This window comes from Euprymna scolopes, chromosome 39, assembly GCF_053919585.1.
Source record: "Euprymna scolopes isolate OS-2025 chromosome 39, ASM5391958v1, whole genome shotgun sequence".
NCBI lineage: Eukaryota > Metazoa > Mollusca > Cephalopoda > Sepiida > Sepiolidae > Euprymna > Euprymna scolopes.
Genome location: NC_136520.1, coordinates 70,565,887 through 70,592,655, shown reverse-complemented (window position 1 = coordinate 70,592,655; position 26,769 = coordinate 70,565,887). Strand labels below are relative to the sequence as shown.

The 26,769-nt window shown below is 34.3% G+C and overlaps 1 protein-coding gene across 4 annotated transcripts in view; it reads left to right on the top strand.

The window, feature by feature from the left end:
• Window positions 1–26,769, top strand: part of LOC145263848 (ectonucleoside triphosphate diphosphohydrolase 8-like) — a 379,759-nt gene that overhangs the window by 241,259 nt on the left and 111,731 nt on the right. The gene's annotated exons all lie outside the window — the stretch shown is intronic.

The following is a 26,769-nucleotide window of genomic DNA, read 5'->3' as shown; positions in this document are numbered from 1 at the left end:
ATTTAATTCTAAATCTAGTCATTCAAGGGCAAAAAAAACTTGTGTGCTTCACGTTGTTTATATCTTCATATATTTATTTATGATATTTGGTTGGGTTATTTTGCTATACAGCATATCAACCCTTTTCGGATATTAAATGCCGATTTTGGTAAAAGTTTGTATACTTCAAGTTAAATCTTCAAATATTTATTCATAGGGTTTGGTTTGGTTGTTTTGTAGAGGAAAATTGTTTTTGTTTTGACTTTGCAGGACAGGATTGAGTTTTGCAAAGGGAAAGTGAAAAACGATAAATCAATGTTTAGTGCATTTAAGGTGAGGAAGTCAGTATCTTTAGACAGCCTGATTTTGTAGCACTAGGGAATTTGCAAAGAATAAAGGTTTCTTTAAAATCCATTTTTTATAATATGATTGCCATTACTTTCCTATATTCAACATCATGAAACGCTGGAAAAATAATGGGATCTTTCTATCGATCCGGTAGATATCTCACTGCTGATGCAATTCTCTATCTATATTAGAGCCAGGTACGTCTAAGGATGGAATACTGTTGCCACATCTGGGCAGGGGCTACTAGAAAGGACTTGTCCTGCCTTGATAGAGTTCAAAATAGACTTCGTAGCCTCGTAGGAGATGTTCTCTTCTCTTCCCTGCAACCTCTATCTCACAGAAGAAATGCTGCGAGTTTGTCTCTGATGTATCGGTATTTTCATGGAAAGTGTTCGAGTTTCAGTCTATGGTCGCCCCTCGCCTAACTTTCACAAGAAACACTCGTCTAGCTGAAAACACTATCAATAATTCCCCCCCACTCTTTATCTGTGCCTAAACCTAAACGTAGAATCCATGAACAAAACTTCTTTCTTAGAACTGCACGCCTGTGGAATTGTCTTCCGTTTTCCTGCTTTCCGGCTGACTACAATATGGTTGTGTTCAAGTCTAACGTAAATAAGTTCTTGATGAGCCGTTCCATATAAGTTATCAAATTTACCGAATTTTCATTACTAATGATTACTATATTGTCCAATTTCTACAGTACACTCTTTAACCCTTATCCTTGAGTGGCCTCTTGGCCTTGATAATATGGTGATACCTGTGTAAAAAAAAAACATCATTGCCAATACTTTACTATAGCAAAATCAATTGCCAATTTTTTCCTTATTGTTAGTGTTTCGCTATTATCAATAGCGATGCGAATGTTTCTGTTTTTTGAAGGAGAAATTTTGTATTCTGCAGAATCTATAGATGAAAAGTTGAGATTGATATCTTGTTTTATTTATTTATGTATTTATATGTGCGCATGTGTGTGTGCGCGTATTTGCTACTTTTCCTCGGAAATTACTGAGTCGATCTGGCTGGAATTTTCCTCTACAAACCAACAAAACCAAACACAATGAATAAATACTTGAAGATATAAAGTAACTTGAACCATAAAAAATTTCCCAAATTACTCTATTTAACATGTAATAACTTGAAAAAGGTTAAATATTCCGTGAAACCAAACTCGATTTGATCCAGTCATTAGATACCACTTAAGGAAGATTCCTTGATTTTTCTTTCAAAGCTCCTTTAATTTGAGACATTTTCTAAAATAAATATCATGCAATAAATTTTTATCCAAATTGAAATAAGGATTCTAGATATATGGTTTAGTGTCATTATACTATATTGAGTTCATTTTCGTAAAGGATATAAAAGTGGTACAAGTGTTTGGCGAATTAATCTTCTCCGTCCTGTGACAGATATTCATCTGGTATTATATAAGGGAGGTGACCTTCTCATAGCATTTAGGTAAATGTTGTACAGTGGATAATTGAACTCGTTTGCTTATCGCTTAAAAGAAAGATAACATTTAACAGCCATAAAATGTCCAGTAATTCTGGCAAGAGTCTGTAGTCAAGTGGTACAGGTGCCAGATTGCAGTAACTGTGGCCGCAGTTTTGAATCATGCCAAAATTCAATTGGTATTCGATAATTATTTTTAAAATAATATATAGACGCCCCTACATATATATATATATATATATATATATATATATATATATATATATATATATATATATATATATATATATACAGCTGATGATCCCCGTTTTCTATTTACAAAATTTTAGTTAAGGTTTTTTCTTTTCATCCTTATGTAGTTAAATTCTGTTTTAAAATTGAAGACTTTTGCGAAATTGGCTTATGCAAGTGCTAAGTCTGTTTCTATTTAACAACTTTAGTTAATGCCTTTTTTTTTCATCCTTATAGAAATGAATTCTCTTTTGTCATTATAAACTTTTTAGAAGCCGGATTATTATAGGTGCTAAGTCTGCGATAGGTTAAAGTTATTTATTTATTTATTTATTTATTTATTGCTTCTTGGAATTTAAACTGCATTCTTTATTTCTATTATTTCTTCTTATTCGAAGCTTCTTTAGACTATATATAAATATACATAGATATATATATACAAAAAACATATTCCCATATATATATATATATATATATATATATATATATATATATATATATATATATATATATATCTGTGGAAATATGTTTTTTTAATTATATTTCATCTTTTAATCATACCAATCCTTTAATTTATGAAGCTCAATGTAAGTACAGAGCATATAACAAATAAATGACAAAAGTCTATTAACAAAATTCCAATATGTTGGCCATCTTACAATTTATTCCTTTAAGTACGTTGACATGCTCAATTCTTGACAGCACCTGTTTCATAGGGCAAAATCATTATTACATCATATTATATAGATTTATTGATTGATATAATAATCTGGTAATCTATGCAATAAAAATGACCGTACGTGTGTCCGGCATGCTTCGCAGTAGAAGCGGTCAACGCATCATCCCAATTTCTTGTGGTTAAATACTCTGTTTGTCAACTATGAAAGCCTGCCTAAAATGGCATTCATAGGTATTGAATTTCCTTTCAATTACGCAGTAGTTGTCGGTGGCCTGGAGTGAAGACGCTAGCCTGCTAAGCCGTGGATGGTTTTGTTAATTGGGTTTGAATCTCCCGACCAGCAGTAATTATCACTTCCTATATTGATGAAGTAGAAACATAAAATACCAGCGTCTTTAGATATAAGACTGTTAATAATTTTAAAATATCACACACACACACACACACACACATACATATATATATATATATATAGTATAGAAAGAGAGAGAAAGCAATTAAAATTTATACAGTCAATAGCATTAATTTTGTCATTTTTTTATCGATTATTTTCATTTAAATGATTTCTAAGTAGTAAATAGAAAATAAATAAAGAATCGATGGCGAGTAGGCGAATTCAACTAGTTATTAATACTTTCGGAAGTCAAAATAATCGAAACTTGTTAGTATTGAAAAACTTAGTTCCAATACGCGTCTATTATGTAACAGTTATAACATAATAGCTAATTTCTCATTCAGACATAGTCTACACGGTCTCAAGGTTTCTACATGTGCGGGTTTGCGATAATATTTTCAACTCTACTATAGGTGTTATTTCACTTTCTTTGTACTGTTAGTCGGGGTTCACTAATGGTGTTTTTATTAAAGAACCCCAAAATTCATTAAACTGACAGAGTTAAATAACAAACGTATGTATACACAAAATAAACTTTACCTTATGATAAATGAAAAATGATGAAGCACTACTACTAACAAAAATAACAAAAATCATAACAAAAATTATAACAAAATTTATAATAATTATTAATTAATAAACAAATATATAAAAATACTCTAATATAACATAAAACAAAATAAACACACAAATTAAAACTGGATCATATCTGATCGCAAAGAAATGAAAAAAATCCTCGCTAAAAATAATTAAAAAAAAAAACATGTGCGACACTCGGTAGCTAGAAAAATTGGGTGTGTGAATAACTAAGCATCTGATTGGCTGGCTAGCAAAACCAGTACTACGTAGATATAAAAAAACACGAAGCAACATCAATTCCATGCAGTAGCATGACGAATCCGCGCGAGGATGAAACGCAGAAAATTCTGTATAGCTTAATTGCCATATATATTTTCAAAACTTACTACCTAGCTCTATTTATGTATAGAGATCTGTCGAAGTAAGTACTGAAAATATTCCCATAAAATTCCATGTAAATCTTCAAATATTTATTCATAGCGTTTGGTTTCGTTTGGTTTGGTTGTTTTGTACAGAAAAATTGTTTTTGTTTTGACTTTTCTTGACAGTCCACGTATCTATAGGGTTCTGAAATCGAGTAGGCATCACAAAAGAAAAGGGTTATAGTCAAAAGACATTTTTTTTCTTTTTACCGTTTCTTACCGCACACAAGACGTATTGCAGGTTGGATGTAACGGGGATACTATTTGAGATCATGTCTAACAGGAAACTGTGCGGGCTGAGTAAGTCTGTTTACATTACATTTAAATTTCTGTATGTCAGTACATTTATAGAAGCAGGAAACATGGGGGGTTTATAAAGTCTAGCAATCTGAAAGAAAAGAAAGAAATAGAGTAGAAGGCGTTCCTGCATCTTGGGACCTCAACATTGAAGGGGTTGGATTTTACTGCCTGTTGGGTTAGTTAGGAATAGGTATTTCGAGAGGGCACAAATGCTAGCAGTTCAGGGCACATTTAATTACAATACTTAGAAACAGGTACAGGGATACGACATTGCAGCAATGGAACCTATTAGCTTCGAGACTCAGTTTTGGACCTTGTCCGAGGAGGAACAGGTGAACCAGCCCAGATGCAGCAGCAATACTCAACTTTAATGCTTATATGCATCGTTTTTAATAATTGGTTTTAATTTCATTATCGTTACATATGGAAGCGATTACTGAATCTTCGAGAGGTTCAATCTGTCTCGGAACCAACCTTGAAAGTCCGTCCGCATATGTGATCTGCTTGAAACAGATGTACTCTAAATTAAAATTGTAATTCAACAAAATAGTGCCCCACCCCAGCAGTCTATTCACTGTGTAGGTGAGTAACACTGTTTTCGGCCCAAAGATAATCAATAGAGGTTTGTGATTGGTCTGCAGTATCAAAAATCGTCCTAGTAAATATCGGTGGAACGTTGTAACTGCAAGAGCTTCATTCTCGATTTGTAAACAATGCTTTTCTGCCATGAGCAGAGATCTAGACGCGTATCCAATAAGGTTTTTTTTTTACTTCCGTCTTGCATTTTATGTAAGATATAGGCACCTATTCCGTACAAACTCGCATCGCTAGCGAACGTGATAATCAATTTGAGGTCATAGTGAGTGAGGAATAGATCTGAGATCAGGTTTGTTTGTTTTTTTTTTTCTCGAATGACGTCTGGCATTCAGGTGTCCATTTCCACACACTGTTCTTTTTGAGTAATTTGTTCAGTGGGCATCAGACGTCGTGGATATTTGGAACGAATGTTTGATAATAGTTCGTGAACCCTCAAAAACTTTGTAATCCTGTAATATTTTTAGGAGCTGGCATATCCTTTTCAGCTGCAGCTCTTTCCGAGTTTGATCTTCTACCGTTTTCGTAGATGATGCGTTCCGAGTATGTTATTTCTTCAATAATGAAACTGCACTTCTTTTATTTTGGATCCGAAATTCTGTATTCGAGAGAATAGCTTGTGGACATGTACTCGATGTTGTTCTCTGGTCTTACTTGTAATGGTAATATCGTACATGTATGGGATTGCGAAATCAACGCCGCTTAACATAATATTCATAATTTCTTTAAAAACAAAATGGCGAGCGCTACATTGACTTCATAAGCTAATCTTCCGAATTTTATGGGTGTTAATAAAAAGCAACTTCGAACTGTTTTCCTCGACTGGAATTTACGTTGAAAATTTTAGAAAAGATGTTTTCATTCGTTTAGCTTAGTGAAAACTTTTTCAGGGCTAGAAAATGGGGAATGGTAGTCTTTTAATACAGAGATCAAACCCATGGAAGAATTCGACGCAAACACGGATTTTTTTAATTTTCTTTTTGACACAGACGGTAAGGGGCTGCCCATTGACTGAATTCGACTTTCGATTGTGCGCCGGTTTTTACAAGTCTTTCAAGATCCTCGTTAATTTACTCCAACGCTATATTTGTTTATTTCTTGAATACTGGTTGCGTATTCTCTTTGAGTTCAAACTATTTGTGTGGATTTTTCCAGACCGACTGAGAAAACTTCAGTGAAACTTTATTTTAATTCTGCTTTGAGATTTTTCTTCTCTGTTGTAAGAGCTTTCACTTTTTGACAAATCTCACAAATTGTTGCATTTAATCTGTTCTTTAAAAAATATAATGTATTTCTTAACACAGTAATAATTAATTTGTCGTACTGTTTAATGTAACATTAGTGATTAATTTACCTTTCAAATTTATTTTCAACGTAATCACCTTCGTGGTTGTTTTGTATACGTTTATTTAATATTTTCACCACGCGTAATTTTGTCCTTTGCTATCAAAAAGAGTTTTTATATCGAATTCTGTTACAAGTCAGGTAATTTTTGTGTTCGGAATGGATTCTTCAGCGTTATTCGAATCTTTTTTTAATGTTAATCACTCGTTAGGAGCCTTCTGCCAACGTTTGTAGTGTAAAGTATTATTCACTTTCTAATTTAGTGAGAATTCTGCATCGAATTTCAGAATTTTTTGCCGATACCAATTCTTGTACGTATATTAGGCATTTGAAATCGCCAGCACTCAGTTCAATTAGTTTATAAATCGTCACAATGTTTGATGCAAATGTTAAATAGTCCTCGACACCTTTCTTAGTTAAATCTACACATTTGCATCTTCTATGAAATAACGACATTTTGGACTGAACAATTCTGTTAAAAAGTTTACGATTACAGGAAAATTTAAGTCACGTTTTTTTCACGGTAAAATGTAGTCCACGAATGTGTTGTGTTCTGTGGGCCCAAGATTTCGAAGCAATAAGCGGACAATTTTAAAGTCGGCACAATCAATGTGATACGGGTTCTCATATCTTCCAAAATACGAGCCGTAAGTGTTTAAATATTGGAAAACAAGAGGCGATAATTTTGTCACGTATGCGTTTAAATTAATGGAATTATCGATATATTCTTTTTAGTGGAATGTCTAACGAAACCGAAGGACAAAGAAACTAGACTAAGAATTATTAGTACTGTTGTTGTTCCAATAATTGTTGTTGTAGTAGTAGTAGTAGTAGTAGTAGTAGTAGTAGTAGTAAAGAGGTTTGTAGCACTTCAGTCAATTCAAAAATCAGTAAGAATTGAACAAAAATCTTTTTATGTGTTCCTTGTGACGTTTTAAAAAATGTGAGAAAAGAAAAAAAATACTTTCTGTTATCGTTATAAATTTTTCCTTATTAGTTTTTTTAATCGCAAGGTCGTTCCGAATAGTTCATTGTTAGATTTTTTAAAAAGATAACTTGTGAGTTTGTTTCGAATCGTCTGCCGTCAATTCTAAAAAAAAGTGTATATATATATATATAGAGAGAGAGAGACAGAGAAAATAAAAAAGGAACAAACCGTATTATGTGTTCACCAACGTTTCGTCTTTATTTCGAGACTTCCTCACCCAGAGGAAGTCTCGAAATAAAGACGAAACGTTGGTGAACACATAATACGGTTTGTTCCTTTTTTATTTTCTCTATTTTGTCGGAATACTATTTCCATTATTTTCATCATATATATATATATATATATATATATATATATATATATATATATATATATATATATATATATATATATATACTAGCAAAAGCACCCGTCGTTGATTGGGTTCAAAAACAACCTACAGAAAATGGACTCTGATTTATGAAAGTATGATAGGTTATGAAAAGGAAGGGTTGTAAAGAGATAGCTTCGAATTTAGGGGTATCAAAACCAAACCAAAATATGATGAAAGTAAAAATAAAATAGATAAACCCCATAATTTATTATACCATACCTGTTCACACTGAAACACTTATCGCAATATTCTGTGGATCTATATTAAAAAACCTTGTTAATTTTGTGACATATTTCCATTCTATGGAGGTCAGGCGCGAACGAACACCCCATAATTTTATTATACCATATTTCTTCAAACTGAAACATAATTATCAAAGTATACTTACGCAGATAGATATGAAAAGTCTTTATTAAAGTTTGTGCCTATTTCCATTCTATGGAGGCCAGGCGCGAACGCAGACCCCACAATTATATTATACCATCCCTATTTAAGTTAAAACATACTTATCAAAGTATTATTACGTATATCTATATCAAAAACACTTGTAAACGAATAGTAGCCACCTACTTCAAAGTGGCACTTGCCTTGTTTGGGGTGAAGATTGAATAATATATATATATATATATCAGGTAATTAAGGTATTCAAGACTGATAATTAATGGATTTAACACAATTTTTAAGAGTGCTCAATAAAAAAAGAGCAAGATATATTTTTTTATTAATATAAATAAATTTACATCATCGCGACACTAGAAATGCTAATGTTTCGAACAATGGTCGGTTAACGCCAGACGTCCTCGCCAGGCGGCATAATAAATGAATGCTTTCCACAGAAGAAGCCAGTCCTCCGGTTTGTTTATAAATAAGCGGTTTGAGCACTATAAAAGTGGTGGACGAATGTTTGTTTAAAATAGATATTTGGCGAGGTTATTTGCGGGCACCACTCCCGTGGGTTGATCGGAAGATCTGCTGACTATCAACGCGATGGTTCTAGGTTCAATCCTCGGCTTGGGAAAGGTGTTAGTCTAGCGGCACTAATGAGCTGTGATACAACGAAACAGGACTGTATGTCGGTGATTATATATATATATATATATATATATATATATATATATATATATATATATATTTGCTTTTTAAATACCCGAGACAGTTTCATGGTAGACAACTGATGATCCTTGAAATAACATTAGGACTTTTGTGAATTTAAGAAAGGAAGTTGCTGCAGCGATTGCAGGTGATTACCAAATACTTTTCCAAAAGTGAATATAAAAAAAATATATATAAAAATTAAATAAGTTTTTTTACATAGTTTTAAAGGTTAACAAACCTCCAAGATTATATATATATATATATATATATATATATATATATATATATATATATATATACATATATATATATATATAATAGTAGAGCGACCTGACGTTGCTCGGGATTTAAAAAGAATTAACAAATGTTCCTCGCTGATTCGTCAATCAAATCGGATGATTGCCAGCTCTAGTCAGGAACTCGCCACTGTGCATTGGGAGGAAGTTTCACGTGCCTCCCTGTAGTGACTTTGTCCACAATTCATTGTAGTCTACATTGCACTGTAGAGAGCCTATTGATTTTATGAAATTATTTTTAATTTTATATTAATGACTTGAATTAAGTTTAAAATGCATAAGTCAAGTTCATTGGTCCAATTATACTCTAAACAGAAGCGTTCATTTTGAACGCGCCTCTGTCTTATTAAAGAACCTACTGTTGATTTTAAAGGCTAACCATTCTACCCGTGTGGTGATAAAACTTCTTGATTGCAATTATTATTGTTAACCAAAATTGGACTGTTTCTTCTTTAATCAGATTTCTTCGATTATCGATTTTGATACTTATCAGAGGTATTCCGATAGAAAGCCTATCTAAAAACACCAGGCACATAGGGTACATGAGTGTGGAATTTTTTTTTAAATCGGCCCAGTCGTTTTGGAGTTTATAGGGAATGAACTCACACACACACAAAGTGCTTTTATATATAAGTAGCGAATATATATATATATATATATATATATATATATATATATATATATATATATACTAGCGTGGATACCCAGCGTTGTCAGAGTCAACATGAAGTTCGGTTTGGCAACGCCTGCTATACTAAGAATATTGAGCAGTTTTTCATTATCATATGTCAACTCCATCGTTACCCACAAAAAAAATTCAAAAAAAGAACCAATGAAAACACGAAAATGTAATCGCCCCCTCCCCGAAAAAAGAAGAAGTACGTGACAAACTCTCCACCAAATATTTCGGCAGAAGGGATGCGAAGAGAAGCTATTCTCCGGATATTGGGCACCTGTTTATGACTATATCCCAGTTTTAGCGAATTTCTTTACTCTACCTCAGTCTAGAAAGATTTGTTTATATGGTCTGTTGCAACGACAACAAACTGAAAATAAGTCCGTTTCAAAAATACCAAATTAGAATTTGTGTTAACCGAAACACACGTTTTTATGTTATAAAAATTATGAGTTATGGCTTATTGTGTTATTAAAAGAAAAAAATAGCAGTTACGATTTTAAAAAAATGTGAAGAAAAAACTGGCACAAAAACGTAAATAAAAGTTGTTTTTTTTTGTTTTTGTTTTAAATAAAGAATCGTAGTTGAATTGAATTGTTTGTTTATTTTAAAATAAAAATACACTGAACCACAACGTTAATTGCGAAATCATGGAAATTATTTTATTTAAACTAATTCCAAAAATAATGCTTGAAAGTTTTTAGTTTTAATATCAGCCGAAAAAAAAAAACAAAAAAAAAGTTAGCGCCCAAGGGAAATAACTCAAACCGGGTTATAAAAAAACAGATGTCGGTAAAAATAAATTAAATTAAATATGTTATCAATATAAATCAAATTTAAATATAAAACTTAAAACAGTTCTCTCTGTATAAACAATAACTAACACACCGCTATTTAATCGAATCGATTTTCCTTAATGTAATATGCTAATGAGGTCAGCTCTTAATCGTATATTTTGCAAGAATCATACTCTATATAGGAATGAATGAAATAATAAAGTAATGGACTTTTTGTATATATTAATCAAATTGTAAACAAAAAGGCAGAAATACAAATTTATACTGTATATATATATATATATATATATATATATATGTGTGTGTGTGTGTGTGTGTGTGTGTGTGTGTGCCTGCAAATAACACCTCTCTATCTTTATATATATATATATATATATATATATATATATATGTATATATATGTATATATATGTGTATATGTATATATATATGTATATATATATATATATATATATATATATATATATATATATATATATATATATATAGTGTGTGTGTGTGTGTGTGCATAAAAATAAAATAAAAATACCAGCGATGGTTGACGTTATGTTGTTTGTTCTTTATACTATACTAGCAGACAGCCTGGCGTTGCCCGGTCGTAAAATACGCATAAATATGATATTTTAATTCATACAGAGTGGGTATTTTTTATTATACAGTCAATTCTCTATCGATTTTTATCTCTCTCTTCCTCTCTCTCGGGCAGTCCGTCAATTTCGACGATGACGCGGAGGTCGGTTAGTGTCCGTGTCAAATGCGCGATGTGAGTCCAATCGGAGCTCTGAAACCCCGGCCGAAGATGTGACACCTGATGGCAGGAAATCCTAACAGTGGCGCCCGTAGTCGCGCTCTTTTTGCTTCCTGTCTCGGGCAGTCCGTCGATTTCGACGATATATATATATATATATATATATATATATATATATATATATATATATATATATATATATATATAATATAAAGCTGTGTGTGTGTGTGTGTGTGTTGTCACGAATAGGCTCCTATATGGTTGACTATTTTAAAAAACGGATTGCATATAAAAAGATAGAAGATGTATCGAGACACAGGAATGGGTATATTTGATCTTGCAGAACAGTGGTTCATTAAAATTGTGGGGTCTGCGTTCGTGCCTGGTCCACAAAGTATGGAAATAAAAAATTAAAAAATTTAAAAAAACGTTTACAAGTGTTTTTGATATAGATGTACATAAGAATACTTTGATAAGTATGTTTTAACTTAAATAGGGATGGTATAATATAATTGTGGGGTCTACGTTCGCGCCTGGCCTCCATAGAATGGAAATAGGCACAAACTTTAATAAAGACTTTTCATATCTATCTGCGTAAGTATACTTTGATAATTATGTTTCAGTTTGAAGAAATATGGTATAATAAAATCATGGGGTGTTCGTCCGCGCCTGACCTCCATAGAATGGAAATATGTCACAAAATTAACAAAGTTTTTTTTTTAATATAGATTCACAGAATATTGTGATAAGTGTTTCAGTGTGAACAGGTATGGTATAATAAATTATGGGGTTTATCTATTTTATTTTTACTTTCATCATATTTTGGGTTGGTTTTGATACCCCCAAATTCGAAGCTATCTCTTTACAACCCTATCTGTTCATAACTTTCATAAATCAGAGTCCATTTTCTGTAGGCTGTTTTTAGACCCAGTCAACGAGGGGTATTTTTCCTAGTATATATATATATATATATATATATATATATATATATATATATATATATATATATATATATATATATATATATAAAGAGCGAGAGAGAGATGTAGAATTGAAACCTGGGGCATTTGTTAAACAACAAAACGCACATGTTAGTCTCTCCTTTTGCTTCTATATTCCTCCTGTCATATATTACGAAAAAAAAAAAAAAAAACAATAACGGTAACAAAATGCATTATTTAATTCTGACGGACTGAAATGTTCGATCACCTAGATCTTTCCCATCTTTATGGAAACGGTGCCATCAAAGCAATTCGATTCTTCCTTTCAGTATCGGCGTTTCTGTATTTGAAGAGCATATCGAATTATTTAGTTCAGTCTGGTAAAAACAAATACGGAACACCGTGAAGTTCAAAGAAAAAGTTAAAAACGAAATCGATTAGAAAACATTTTATCTTAAACTAACCGAGATAAATCTTTTCTTTTTTTTTTTTCTAGAAATTTTAGTCTTCTTTAATTTAAAATAACGACCGTCAGTAGATTTTCTATTAGAATATATTTAACCTTCTCATCGATTTAGGTTTTTCTCATTTTCTTTTGCTAAGTTACCTTGACATGCGAATATTTCGTGACCCAGACAATGTTGTAGCTTATGTAAAATCTACAAGGTCACAAAAGATAAAACATAAAATCACTGCAACTTTTTCCCCTTTGAAAATCTCCATTTTCTTGCCTCTTCACGGGGACAGGCTTAAAAAAAAGATCAGTTTTTGATATGAAGAAAATCCAACTCCCCCATAAGGAGGGACACAAGTACGATGGATGCATCAGAGCACATTCCATTAAATACTTATCAAACAGGCAAACAGGTGCAATATTTCGACGATGGGATACGAGTTGGACAGTAGGGGACCTATTAGATTGGAAACTCTTTTTGGTGCCCTGTCTAAGAAGGAGAGACTAGTAGTAGATGAACCAGCCCAGTTTTACACCCTGTCCTGCAGCCCCCTCACGTCTTAACATGTACGCTAGAAAAACAATTGTTGGTTTCCTTCAACATCATTACAATTGAATTATGTACAATGTCAAGTCAAATGCGTAAACTTTGTATGGATTTTGATTTTTCTGTGGTAATAAACTTTGTCCATGGAATGTGGCTACAATATTAGCAAAAGAAGACAAACTATAGCAGATTGATGTAATGCTACCAAAATAGAAGCCCTTTAAAGGGGCGTAGAAAGGAACGAACGGGGATCTAAACTTTCGTAGCAAAAATTTTACAAAATATGTTTTGTTCGTTTCGCTTTTGTTTATTATTAATAATTAGGGCAACCTGTGTGTGTGTGTGTGTGTGTGTGTGTGTGTGTGTGTGTGTGTGTGTGTGTGTGTGTGTGTGTGTGTGTGGCGTCACTGCTACTTCGGTTCAAATTTAATTCATTACTAATTATCTGTTCCGTCCTGGAAAAAGCGGGAGTGGGGGAGAGAAGATCAAATGGGTGATCGATGACAGATAAATATCCCCATTAACAGCTTCGATTTTTTCCGGACATTGAGCCATTTTGGCCGCTTGCAAAATATATGCATCGTATCGATCCATTTTGACGCACCCGCCTGCCCCTTCTCTTCATGCTTGACCATCCTCTTTAAACGTTGGCATTTGTCCAGGAATTATTGACCTACTCTTGGCTAAAGAATCTTGCTACCGAAGCCAATTTTTCCCCGTTTGAACCTTATCTTTTGAAATCGTGCGGACACCCCTATTTTACCCCGGATAGTTAGAAGTGATTAAATTTCCCCTTTTGTTCTGGAGCACGCGTCTACCTTCTTTATACTATACTAGCAGACCGCCTGGCGTTGCCCGGTCGTAAAATACGCATAAATATGATATTTTAATTCATATAGATTGTGTATTTTTTATTATACAGTCAATTCTCTATCGATTTTTATCTCTCTCCCTCTCTCTCGGGCAGTCCGTCGATTTCGACGATGACGTGGAGGTCGGTTAGTGTCCGTGTCGAAGGCACGATGTGAGTCCGATCGGAGCTCTGAAACCCCGGCCGCAGATGTGACACCTGATGGCAGGAAATCTGGGTTGTGGCGCCCGTAGTCGCACTCTTTTTGCTTCCTATCTCGGGCAGTCCGTCGATTTCGACGATGACGGCTTCAACAAGAGCACGACCATAATACTCCAATCGCCTGAGTGCAGAGATCACGCTGCGGCCTCCAGTCCATCAAACCTGCCGGTACGCCCTCACTCCATCGTCACAGGACTTTCACCTCTCTCCCAGCGTAGACAAAGTACGAATAAGCAGCTTGCCCAGTACTGCTAGCACCCTCTCCACTGAAAGCAAAAGTACAGAGACAAGGACGGGCCAGGATAGTCTGCACACATGCAATCAGCAGCATCCGATGACTGAGGCAGACCCGAGTCGAGTTGTACATCTCTCTTGTTGTCCGCATCGGCACTGCGGTGCTGATTCATCTGCTGCGCAAGCTGTTGGGATTCCTTCCTCATCCGCCAAGAGCATCGTTGACCAGGCTAGGATTTTTGTGGCCCTAAATAGGGGGGGGGGCTAGTGTGTACTATACCTTGCTCAAGGGTTACCCAACACTGCAACTAAGGGGTAGTGACATTCTGCACAAAACCCTGGAGCTCCCGCACCAGGGCCTCGTTGCCGGATTTAGTCATACACAGTCAATTCTCTCTCTCTCTCTCTCTCTCTCTCTCTCTCTCTCTCTCTCTCTTAGTAGTCCGTCGATTTCGACGATGACGCGGAGGTCGGTTAGTGTCCGTGTCGATATTTTAATTCATACAGGTTGCGTATTTTTTATTATACAATCAATTCTCTATCGATTTTTACATATTGACCCAATATATAATAGTATTTTCAAAAGTAAAAATAAAATTTTCTTGTATCCATTAACTAGAATCGAAATAAAAACATAACATAAAAACTGCCCAGCCTTATTCGTTATCCTCTGAGCATGTCCGTGCGCATATTAAAAATTATTAAAAGTTCAAAAATAACATTGTTAACCTATAAATGTATATTTGTACATGTGTAGAAGAGCACATTAACTTGATTATGCCTACCATATTCAAATTTTTTTTTTAATTTGACCCTTAAGCAACTATTTTACTGGCTAATAAACAAATCGAATCTGTTCTACAAATCCAAATCCCCTAGATATCAAGTTTCGAGCCTGCAGACCAAAAATTGACAGAGACTTTAGTAGAGATTATTCCTCACACGAGATCACTTGCCCGGTCATAAAATACGCTTAAATATGATATTTTAATTCATTCAGATTTCGTATTTATTATCATGGAGTCAATTCTCTATTGATTATTATATTGTACCAAATATATAGTAATGTTTCAAAAGTTTTTACAAATGATGTGTTGGGTGCCATCATCTAGAATCAAAATCTAAACATGGAAGCCAGCAACCTTATCTGTAATTATCTGTACTATATCCATACATATTGAAAATCTTGCAAAATATCGTTGTAAAAGTTATAAATGTGCATTTGCGCATGCTTAGAAATAACACGTTTAGTTGACTAGCCAATGTCAATGTTTTTTTGTTTTTTTTTAATTTTGACCACTTAGCAGCAATTTATACCGATTAAAACGTAAATCGACGATTTTCCAGATTTAAATCTCTTATATATCAGGTTTAAGGTCTGTAGACCAAAAATTGACAGAGGAGTTTGGAGTTCTGTACACATAGAGACAAGATAACTTTTATATACACACACACACACACACACACATACACACACACACACACACACACACACACACACACACACGTATATATATTAATACATTTGTGTATGGTAAAATATGTGTTTCATGACTGAGTATATTAAGAAGTTCGTTTTAATAATTTATTAATAGAAAACGTAGGTTTTTAATATCAATGTAAGTGCGATGAAAAACTAAACTTTATATATATATATATATATATATATATATATATATATATATATATATATATATATATATATATATATATATATATACTAGCTGGAAGCCCCGCGTTTTTCGGTCGTACATTACGCTTAAACAGGATATTTTAATTTATGCAGATTGCGTATACATTATTATAGAATCAATCTTCTATTGAATGATTTATATTACGAAGAATAATTTGCCGGGTGGACTAATTCGCAAAATATTTTTATTTTTTTTTAAATAATAATGATAATGCGGTTCATCAAATTCCCTCTGTGTTTGTTTACAATATCACGTCAGCTGATATTTGGGTTTGACGATCTTAAAAATAGTCGCTCTGCGACTTTTAGTTTCGGCAGAGATAGAAATTGAAAATATGGAGACACACAGACACATAGACAGACGGACATACAGACAGATCAACAGACCGATAGAAAGACAGACCAACAGACAGACATATAGCCGTTTATATTTTAGATATACATATGCAAAAGCATTTGTCTGTATTACTAAAAAACTTGAGAAACCGTATTCACAAAAGATACTGCAGCTTCTCCACATCATCCACAACAACGAAGTCAAAACGGTTTTGTAACATATGAATCCAGGCATGTATGTTTTTTTAGACATAACACAATCGGAAAAGAAATAATTATTTTTAAATTATCAGGTACTTCAATTATTTACCCCGGACTATATAGTTTTTACCCCCTTGGGGTAGATTTACCCCTGTTTTAGCACCTCTGTAATAGAACCTATGGGTACATATATATCCACAGACGTGAATATCCGTTTCATAATAGATTAGTAAAATAAGCTTTGGCCGACGTAACCTCTGATCTTCTTCAGCTGTATCTGGTGCAACTCGTAGCGTAACTGATAAAGTCTTATGTAAAACTAGCGGGGAAAAGCGCCCGATGTTGCCCGGGCAATGTAAAATACGCTTAAATATGATATTTTAATTTATCCAGATTTCGTATATATTATTATAGAGTCGTCATTTCAAAAGTGAAAAAGAAGAATTTGGATGCCATCAGCTAGAATCGAAACCGAAAGCAAAACTGTAACATTCAAAGCTGGTGACGTTACCACTGTACCAACATGACACGCATATGAACTGATTAAAAAACTAAATTAAAAATAAACTAATATGAATGCACAAAATGTAAACGATTTTTTCAATTTTGACCCATTTTTGACCCCTTAAAAATTATTTTAATCGGCTAATGACCCATAAAAGAACGGCCCGTAAAAAATCCAATCATTTGGGGCCCCTAGCGCCGCTCTGCGACTTTCAATTTCGGAGGCGATAGAGTTTAAAGATATGGAGACTGACAGACAGACAGATATAGACATATAGCCTTTTTATATATTAGAAGATTTAGTTATAAGTAACACGCTTCTGAAGGCTGAAGGTTTAATCCTCAGTTTGGGCGATACTAAGAATATAATTTCTTTCATGGCTGACGGGACAAGAGCATGCTACCTTGGTTCATTAAATAAATGATTCCGTTCAAAATTCTGTACAAATTTATATGGACAGAAAGATTTGCGGAGTTCGACAAGGCACATCTAAGAAAAAGGCCGAAGGTTACATCGGCCAACACGTGAATATGACGTTCAAGATGAGAACATTATTTTGAATAATCCAAATAATACGAATTATCAATCCTCCTAGCAAAAATGTAGAAATATTATAGCATACTAGAAGATGTGCCGGCGTTGCCCGGTATTAAACGTAACGCTAACTTCCTTTTAAAAAGAATGAAATTTTTTAAAAAAGCGGAAAGAAACTTAGGCATGTACCTGCGAGTATTACGGGTTTTTTTTCCTAGTCAGTCCACTTCTTATAAATAAAAAAAAAATACTATGAGCTGAGATCAAAACCAAAAACTAATGACAGTGAATCAAGTACGATAACCGTTAAACAAGCTTGACAAGTGTTTTACAAACCGCGTAAAAAAGTTGACAGAGATAAAAATCCGATGCCCCCAAGTACAAAATTTTCAATTTTGACTCCTTAGCAGCGCCTTTTCCGGATGAAAATCGATTAAAAGGTTTCCATATGTCTGAATATCCTATATACTAAATTTAAATTTTAAGTCTGTAGATAAAAAATTCGTTGAGTATATAGTTTGAGAAGTGACCTTGCGCACACACACATTCTCACTTCAATAGATATATCATCAGAGGATCGGCTTTCCCGGTCGTAAAATACGCTTAAATATGATATTTTAATTTTTCCAGATTTCGTATATATTATTATAGAGTCGTGATTTCAAAAGTAAAAAAAAAAAGTATTCGGATGCCATCAGCTAGAATCGAAACGGAAAGCAAAACTGTAGTATTCAAAGCTAGTGACGTTACCACTGTACCAACATAAAACCCATACGCATATAAACTGATTAAAAATAAACTAAGATGAATGTACAAAATGTATAACATTTTTTTCAATTTGGACTCGTTTTTCACTTTTCAAAAACTATTTTAACCGGCTAAAGACCCATAAAAGAACGGTCCATAAACTCCAATTATTTGAGGCTCCTAGAACCGCTCTGTGACTTTTAGTTTCGAAGGAGATAGAGTTTGGAAATATGGAAACAGACAGACAGTGAGTTTTATAAATATATAAATTGAATCATTAGGACACATCTTTTTAATAGCTCAAAAACGCAAATGTAAAATCGAACTTTTTTTATTGCAATTTCATGCCAAACAAGGTACAATGCCACTTGGATGGTGGGGTTACTATTTGGGGCATAATTTGCAGGGACACTATGTAGTTGGACAGCAAGATGTTTGTTTACATAACACTTGAACTTCCGCATGTAAGTACATTCAGCGAACAGGAACCCGAGAATGAATTCCAAGATCTAGCATGGGAAAATCTATATGGAAATCTAGATGGAAAAAAAAACTATTTGAGTTGAAGCATTTCTGGTATCTAGGGATCTCCACTGTGTAGGGTGAGATTTTGCCGCTTGGGTTTGTCGAGGGTATTTACGTTGAATGGGGTACAAGGGCTTAGAGTTTGTCAGAGTACCTTTCATTAAAATATTTGTAAAATAGGCTGAGGGATGCACCATTTCGTCGATGTGACTAGGGTTGGAGTTTGATTGGCAGATCGGGACTTATCAGGTTGGTGATTTTGTTTTTAACCTTATATAGAAGAAAAAGGATAATAACAGATGCACCAGACCAAATGTGGCAACAATACTCCATACATGGGCGAATAGTGACCTTGTAGAGGTACCAGATACTCTCGGGTGTAAGAAACCTTCTAGCCCACATTCTTTGAAGTAGCCTTGGCAGTGCCCTCAGTGTATTTGTTACCAACTCGTGTTTCCTGTAAACGTTGCCGAGGAGTTATGGCTATCTGTGATTAAGAATGTTTCTTGTAATTATTAAAGGAAAAAAGTTTAGGCTTGGTAGCATTCGTATGACTGGTTCTCGCCTCGAAGACCCCACCCCTTCTTTAATAAACTCCTAGGACTGACTTTTACACTAGACTGGAAATTGTAGACTTACTGTTGCTACGATTGCTGGAAAATTCGTTGCATCACTCGCTTTAAAAATAATACACAGAAAACGCCTAGAGGCCCCTTTCGCCAACAAACTCATTAGGAGTTAATCGTCGGATTATCACAGAAATGCAAAATAATTAAATAAACGAATTAAATTGTAACGAAAGAGAAAATACTCGGGATATACGAGTAAAAAAAAGCAAAAGGTAATTCGTGAAAAAATAATATGTGTGTTGTGTGTGTATGTGTGTGTGTGTATGTGTGTGTGTGTGTGTGTGTGTGTGTGTGTGTGTGTGTGTGTGTGTAAAATGTATGTACAAATAAGATGGAGGGAGCATGGAAATGATTAAAATATATGTACGAGCAAGTCCAATGTTTTAATAAATTCCTTCTGCCGACAGAGAGAGGGCCCGCGGAAAAAATAGAGACTGACTCCAAAATGTTTAAATGATTTTGAGAGTCAGTGTAAGATTCTAAAACAGTTCATTTTATATGCATTAGCACACGCTGTGCTTTCAATGGCAGATTCCAAAGTAGAAGAGGGGCGAACGCGACGTGGCTTCCCCAGTTTAATTTCTGCCGGTATAAGTTGGTTAATGCGTATCTACCAATTGAGGGAGGTTCGACCCACATAGCCAGCAGCGCATTGGCAATTGAATTCATAAACAACATTGTTTTACGTGATGTAGAACAAGCTATCATTCGTGACCAGGGAGAAGGCAGATTTTATATCAAAAACCAAACAACCACAACAGACGGGAAACAATTTGACATAGACTTAATAATCCGTCTACTCAAACACTGACCAACATCTCCAATCCAAGGCAGTTTTAAATAAAACAGGACACTTGGAGGGATCCATGGCTATAGGAAAATTGTTTTTTCTTGTTACTTGATTATAAATAGTATAATTAATCAAATTCTCCGGATAACAATTACGAATGAAAATGTCTTTGACAGTGTTCAATTCGTGTTCAAGTTTGCGTCTTGTTTTAAAAGTACACTAACCAGAGTACTTTGATAAGTATGTTTCAGTTTCAAAGAAAGTACAAAAATATCATGGTGTCTGCGCTTGCAGCGGACGGCCATAGAATGGAAATATTTCATAAAATTTGGAAATATCTCACATAACCGGATATGTTCTGAAAGTACATCAACAAGAATAATTAGATAAGTATGTTTGTGTTTGAACAAAGGTGATACAATAATATTGTGAGGTCTGCGTTTACACCAGACGTCGATTGAATGGAAATATTTTCAATCACGACAGCAATATACACTGTGGAATTTCCACAGGTTCCGCTAGTTTTATATTAAATTCTTCACGGCTGATTGGAAAACCTCAGTCTGTTCTGCAAACTCTTCAATGTCTCCGGGTGGAATTCTTAAAAGGTCCGGTATGAATTACTACGTGACAGAGTCTAATATGTCATCGGGTGACCAAACTACCTCAATAGAGTTGTTTCCAGCTTCGGGAAAATAGATATTAGCAGATCCGGTTACTTCCCCAGACATAGTAACTCGATAAAACTGAATGTCAACTTTCTTTTTTAATACATTTTGTGGAAATCCCTTGTTCAGTAAATTGGCATTTTCTAAACAAAACACGCGTGGAAGCAATTTCTGCTGCTTCAGTATCGCCTTTCATCTTTTAACTTTGCTGTTTCGAGCATTCCTATTTTCATTATTGCAAACAGACTTACTTGCGAAAGCTCTGCGACGAATGCAGCAAATAAATTCCAGATGTTCAGAATAAGATTCTTCTATTGTTTTCTTGGGCTGATTCTCGTCTTTTTACTTCTAAGATGCTGACATTTGTAGAATCTCGTTGTTTTGTTTGTTTTTGTTTTTTGTTTGGTTGTTTGTTTTTCCTTTTGTTTTCTCCTGGACACCTTAAATCAACATAAATTAGATCATTCCTGTAATGATCCGGTCCCTGCGGATTTTGCGGTGGGAGTTAAGTTCTGTGCAATTCTAGGAGGTCCACCCTCCCATGCTTTGCCTTCTCTCTTTGAGAAAGAGGTTAGTTTATTGATAATCGTCTGAGGCGCCCTCACCGAAGAATTCCAATGGAGCTGTCCAGGCACTTTTTGCAGGGCAGGGTACCCTTTTTCTAGGGCGCTGACTTCTCAATACGTGGTGATTAAATTCTTGCAGGGGGGAAAACTCAAAAAACTTTCAAAGTTTTTGATAAAAGGAGGGGGGAGAAAGAGTTTTATTTCTATTTCTGATCGAATAGGTTTATATTCTTATCAATTAATTTTTTTGTTGATTATTTTTGTCTTTTTATTTGTCGATTAGTTTTTTTCTTTTTTTGTGGATTAGTTTTGTCTTCTTCTTGTCGATGTATTTCGACTTCTTTTTTATCGATTAATTTTGTCTTCTTTATTTTGTCGACTAGTTTTGTTTTGATTTTTTTTATTATTAATTTTTTTCTTCTTTTGGTCGATTAATTTTGTCTTCTTTTTTGGCGATTAATTTTGTTATTTTTTTTGTTGTTGATTAATTCTGTCTTCTTTTTGTCGATTAGTTATTACTTCTTTTTACCGATTAATTTTGTCTTCTTTTTTGTCAATTAATTTTTTTTCTTTTTTTGCGATTAATTTTGTCTTCATTTTGTTGATTAGTTTTGTCTTCTATTTTTCGGTTTATTTTATTCTTTCTCTGATTAATTTTGTCTTTTTTTTTCGTTGTTGATTAATTTCGGCTTTCTTTCTTTGTCAATTAGTTTGTCTTCTTTTTTTGTCGATTAATTTTGCCTTTATTCTTTATCGATTTTTGTCGATTAATTTTGCTTTCTTTTTTGTCGATTAATTTTGTCTGCTTTTTTGTCGATTAGTTTTGTCTTCTTTTTTGTCGATTAGTTTTGTCTTCTTTTTTGTCGATTAGTTTTGTCTGTTTTTTGTCGATTAGTTTTGTCTTCTTTATTTTGTCGATTAGTTTTGTCTTTACTGTCGTTTTTTATAGATTAGTTTAGTTTCAAGGATTTCAAGTAACGAATATTAATTAAATTGCGAAGCGATGGCGAGTGAGCGAAGGTGGCTCGTTTAAAATATATTGAAGAGACATTTTATATTTTTCATACATTTTTAACTGCAAAAAAAAAAAAAACAATTTGATGGCATTTTGTAATGTGAACGGACATAAGATTATAATCGTTTTATTATAAAAGCTCACAAAATGTAAGGGAGACAATTCTGATTTGTCAATTGTTTTATTCCTTGAAAAGTAGTTTCCCTACGATTTTTTGATTATTGTGGATGCGTCGAAAAATAATTAACGTACACAAACGTTTTCATTCGTTGCACTCACAATTGATTTATATTTACATTTATAGAACTGCTTTTTTCTCACTTCAAAGTGTTTGGTAGAATTCATAGGTTCTTTTTATTTGGGAGTCACTACTTATGGCCCGAAGGCCACTCGAGGATAAAGTTTAATGAATGTAAGGTGGTTGTTCACTAATCGTTAATGGTCTAAATTGGGTAGAATTTGATTACTTAAGGGGATGGCTCAAGAACTTGTTTACATTTGATTTGAAGGCTACTATGTTGCATTTAATCGGGAAGCAGACCAGCAGAACAGTGTTCCATATACTCGCAATTCTGGGAAAGAAGCTTTTTTTATGGAATATGCGTTAGAGAGTGGGGAAAATCTTATATGCTGGTTGTAGCTAGTCGGGTGTTTTTTGTGAAAGTTTGGCGATGTAGGATTATAGATTGTAGTTCAGTCGAGCACTTGCCATGAAAATAACGATAGAGTAAAAACGGAATCGCACATCTCTTCTATGATAATAGGCATTGAGCGGGATTGCGATGCGAACGCTTCTACCTTGATCTTTAGCCATGTCGAACTCCTAACAACATCACAGGAAGAGGCTAGACTACATTTGTGGACCAGAAAGCTAGGTATTGACTCTAACATGAGTGTCCAAGAACAGGAATGGGGAAGATCTAAAGTTCCTATAACCTGATGTGGCTACAAAATTGGTCCAACCATCTGCAAATGTGAGTAGGCGAACCATACGATGCAACACTGTCTTGTCCGCCCTCCATTCTCCGACCTCTGCTGCAGAGTACAAAAATAATGCAAAAGAATTGCATGAAATGTAAAAACTTGTAAAACGACACGCTTTAAAGACACGTTAAAAAAGAAAAATATTCTAATAGAATTTTCCAGTCTTTAGCTTAATTTAATCTTCTGTGAAGAATTCCGTATTTAACATTAATTTTTCAAGCCAAAATCCAATCCTGATGGAACATTAAAATACGAATTATTAGGTTGACAAGCAGATTTTTGCGGAATTTTTAATTTTGATTTCAAATGATATATTTTCAAATAAGTTTTCTTTATACTACCTTTACTATATATATAATTTTAAAGCCCGTTTTCCGCTCAGTCTAATTGTTTAAATTACAATCGTTTTAAAACAATTATGTCTTCTTTTCAGAACGTTGAATGCAAAATGGAAAAAAGCAAATTCGCACATTTTTTTCTTTCAATTCAAATTAGGCCGAAAAGCTGCTGAAATAGCTTGCGATATCTACGAAGCGTTTGGCACAGGAACCATTACTGAACGCACAGCACAATGGTTGTTTAAGAGATGTCGTGGCGGCGACGAGAGTCTTGAAGATGATGAGTGTAGTGGTCGGTCATCGCATGTTGACAACGATCAATTAAGAGCCTTAGTCGAAGCACATCCACGCACAACTGTTCAAGAACTTTCTTTTGAATTAGATGTAACGTATACGATGATTTCCAACCAGTTAAGAGACACTAGAAAGACAAAAAAAAATTGATAAATGGGTGCATCACTAATTGAACGAAAACCAAAAGAAAAGCCATTATCGAGTGTTTTGCTCTTTTACGCAACAAGAACGAATCCATTTCTCAACCGGGTTGTGACTTGCGATGAAAAGTGGGTTCTTTACGACAACCTGCGACGCTCAGCCTAGCGGTTAGACACCGATGACGCTCCACAACACTTCCCGAAGCCAGAGTTGAACGAAGAAAATGTCATGCTGACTGTTTGGTGGTCTGCGACCGGTCTCATTCATTGCAATTTTTTGAATGCTGATAAAACCATTACGGCTGTCAACAAATGGATGAAATGCATCAGAAACTTCGACAACAACACCCAGCATTAGTCAACAAAAAAGGCCCAATTCTCCTCCACGACAATACCTGACTGCACGTTGCTAAACCGACCTTGCAGGAATTGAACGAATTGGGCTACGAAACCCTGCCTCATCTGCCATACTCTCCAGACCTCTTATTTACCGACTATCACGTTTTCAAGCATCTCGACAACTTTCTTTTACTTGAGAAATGCTTAAAAAACTTAAACGATATCAAAAGCGCCTTCAGCGACTTTGTCGCCACGAGAATGCAAGAGTTATACGTTACTGACATGAATACATTTGTTTTGCGTTCGTAAAAGTGTGTTGGTTCTGATGGTGCTTAAATATTTATTCGAGTCGAGATATATTCATCTTAATTTAAAAGATTTAAATCGCAAGAACTTTCTTGTGAACCTGATGTTTTGTCTGTTATAAAGTTATCGTTATCGACCTTTTATACACGTGTATATTGTCTTTTGTCTTTGAGATGAAAGAGATTCATATCAAATAACCTATACAAACAATACTAGCATATAAACTATCATGTGAAAAGCAATCGTTATCGACACATGTTTACTTTATCTTTTATTATTTGTTGTGCTAAGTGGTTGTACTTTCAAATTTGTTTCGTGTAAGTGTTTTTGTAACGTAAATATTTCAATTTTCGCTTAAAAGTGTGTATTTATATAAAATTGTACGGAGAAAACAATGGAATAAGCCTCGAATTTCTAATGCACACTTGTTTTTACATGGAAGGTCAGCACTTATCAAGGTCGCTCAATGATAAGGGTCAAGTGTTAGGCAAATAGTGAGACAAAATCAGTCACGGCGGAACTTAGGTAGGACTAGATTATCTAATGGACGACTTGATAGGAATTTATTCATATTAGACTTGAAGACGACCATGTTATAGTCAGCCAGGAAGCAGACAAACAGTATTGCGTTCCCAAGACGGACTGTTCTAGGAAAGAAACTCTGCTCGTGGAATTTTCGTTTAGTTTTGGGCAAATATAAGGAGTGAGGAAAGTTGGTGGTGGTTAGGGATGTCTATTAGGGTAGAAATGTACTTAAACTTCAAATATATTCTATTTCGATGAAATTTAATGGAAGGTGTCCTGAGGCTCTAAGTGTTTTATTATTTAATTATAAAGTTGTGATTTCAAAAGTAAAAAAAAAGGATGTAGGTCCCATCAGTTAGAATTGAAACCGAAACTGTAGCATCCAAAGCTGGTGACGTTACCACTGTACTAACGTGACACGCACGTAAACCGATTAAAAATTAAAAATTAACTAAGAATTATGTATAAAATGTTAAACAATTTTTTTCAATTTGGACCCATTTGTGACCCCTTAAAAATTATTTTAACCGGCTAAAGACCCATAAAAGAACGACCCGAAAAAAAAACTCCAATCATTTGAGGTCCCCTCTGTGACTTTTAGTTTCGGTGGAGAGTTTGAAAATATTGAAACAGGCAGACAGACAGACAGGCATGTAGCTGTTTATATATTAGGTTTTCTGTGGATGACAATGGAAGTGATTCCGAATAGCTACGTTCTTCGTTATGTACCGAATCTTTACAATCCTTCCTAGTATTTCATTAACGTGAGATCGAATCGCACATCAACTTTAGATCGCACGTGTACGTTCTTGCTGGTGAGCGATCAAGCAACTAACAAAATAAATGTCTTTTATACATACGGGTCTTTCATTTCTCTGCAGCGTCTTTTTAACTTATGCTTCACAGAGCACTGCCGGGGTATGCGAAGAAATCTGAACGACTATTGTTATGATCGTTTTTAATTTCTAGAAAAAATGTATCAAGACGAAAGATATTTTTACGCTAAAAATATTATGGTAGAAATGTTAGCCTAGTCAGTACTAAAAATGAGTGTCCATTTGTGAATTCCAGGTGCTGTATGTACTCTCCGC